Here is a 2,525-nt window from a genome sequence, read left to right as displayed (position 1 = left end):
CGGAATGTTTGCTTTGTAGCAGTATCTATTGTACATACATATGACTCTAATACTCCTAGAAAACAGAGTCTGGGAATTCATGTGGAGTTATATTTTCTGTGACACCCAAATTTTATTGATTCCTCTCTCTAAAAGTTGAGCACTCTCCTTTAAAATCTCCCCATCAAATATTCCTGGGAATACAGTTGTTCAGTACCTGCTCACAAGCAATAACATTTACGCTGAGCATCACTTCTACTCTGCTAGGGCTCAGAGTTTCTGACCTGGTCAGTTGGGACCAGAGACTCTCTTCATACTCACTGGGTATTGTCCTTAATTCAACAGAACCTATCTGGGATGAAAGGGGGTAAAGATTGAAGCATCTCTTACTTTCGAGATGCTCATGGTTAGAAGGTCCCCAAACAGTGCCACTTGCTTCCTGTCTCTTACCACAATCCTAACACCTGACAGGGTTTGAAGGAGTCTTCCTGAAAATTCTTCTAGCTTTTGTTTTTCACCCTACCTTCAGGCATTAGTCCCAGTGTGGCAAGTGGCAAGTAATAGACACTTCTGTGTATCCATAATTCCTTAATGCCCATCCTGCACAGCTAAGGCTTTCTCAGCATGTCAAGTCCAATTCAGGGATCTTTCAGATGAGTTCTCTGAAAAAAATCCTCAGGGCTCATTCAAATGGACTTCCTGCCACATTGCTCAGTAAATACATATCAATGGTCAAAAACCTATCGGGCAACTGTTCATCAAACTTGGTCATAAACATTTAATTCTCACCTTAATTCAAATATGGTACCCTCTTACCTACTTCATATTGTGTTTTTCTTCTTTGTGCAAGTTTGTGGGATAACAGGAATTCCCTATTCTTGAAATATTTTGTACTGCATTTCCCAAATCACAAGTACATATTTAAGCCACTAATAGAAACCATCTTAAAAGCTGGACCAGCAGCATAGCATGGGGAAGATCTAAGTGGATGGAGTTCAGGTTTCAAGCCCTGAAGACAGGGCTGTGTTTGAATCAAGGCATCACCTTTTAGAAACTGTGTAGCTTAAAGTGTCTTTTTTTTTAACTGCATTAAATCTTAGAATCTACATTTTCAAATGTGAATAATTATAATATTGTCCATAGTGCTTAGCTAACAGCATTAGTGTATTAAATATGATAGTGATTTGCTTATATCTTTAGTGCCAGGCACTGGTGGTTGGCCCTTGACATCCATTCCTGATCATCCTAATTTGTACCCCGCAAAGGAGGTATTCTCCAAGCCAAGCTTCAGCAATACATGAACCCTGAACTTCCAGATGTTCAAGCTGGTTTTAGAAAAGGCAGAGGAACCAGAGATCAAATTGCCAACATCTGCTGGATCATGGAAAAAGCAAGAGAGTTCCAGAAAAACATCTATTTCTGCTTTATTGACTATGCCAAAGCCTTTGACTGTGTGGATCACAATAAACTGTGGAAAACTCTGAAAGAGGTGGGAATACCAGGGCACCTGACCTGCCTATTGAGAAACCTGTATGCAGGTCAGGAAGCAACAGTTAGAACTGAGCATGGAACAACAGACTGGTTCCAAACAGGAAACAGAGTACGTCAAGGCTGTATATTGTCACCCTGCTTATTTAACTTATATGCAGAGTACATCATGAGAAACACTGGGCTGGAAGAAGCACAAGCTGGAATCAAGATTGCCAGGGGAAATATCAATAACCTCAGATATGCAGATGACACCACCCTTATGACAGAAAGTGAAGAGGAACTAAAAAGCCTCTTGATGAAAGTGAAAGAAGAGAGTGAAAAAGTTGGCTTAAAGCTCAACACTTAGAAAATGAAGATCATGGCATCTGGTCCCATCACTTCATGGGAAATAGATAGGGAAACAGTAGAAATAGTGTCAGACTTTTTAGGAGGGGGCTCCAAAATCACTGCAGATGGTGATTGCAGCCATGAAATTAAAAGACGCTCACTCCTTGGAAGGAAAGTTATGACCAACCTAGATAGTATATTCAAAAGCAGAGACATTACTTTGCCAACACAGGTCCATCTAGTCAAGGCTATGGTTTTTCCAGTAGTCATGTATGGATGTGAGACTTGGACTGTGAAGAAGGCTGAGCACCAAAGAATTGATGCTTTTGAACTGTGGTGTTGGAGAAGACTCTTGCAAGTCCCTTGGACTGCAAGGAGATCCAACCAGTCCATTCTGAAGGAGATCAGCCCTGGGATTTCCTTGGAAGGAATGATGCTAAAGCTGAAACTCCAGTACTTTGGCCACCTCATGTGAAGAGTTGACTCATTGGAAAAGACTCTGATGCTGGGAGGGATTGGGGGCAGGAGGAGAAGGGGACGCCAGAGGATGAGATGGCTGGATGGCCTCACTGACTCAATGGACGTGAGTCTGAGTGAACTCCGGGAGTGGGTGATGGGCAGGGGGAGGCCTGGCGTGCTGCGATTCATGGGGTCACAAAGAGTCGAACACGACTGAGCGACTGAACTGAACTGAAAGGAGGTATTATTAACTACTGAGACTTTTTCTT

This window comes from Budorcas taxicolor, chromosome 2 (genome assembly GCF_023091745.1).
Source record: "Budorcas taxicolor isolate Tak-1 chromosome 2, Takin1.1, whole genome shotgun sequence".
Lineage (NCBI taxonomy): Eukaryota > Metazoa > Chordata > Mammalia > Artiodactyla > Bovidae > Budorcas > Budorcas taxicolor.
The sequence above is the reverse complement of the archived record's forward strand: the minus strand, read 5'-3'. Positions refer to the sequence as shown.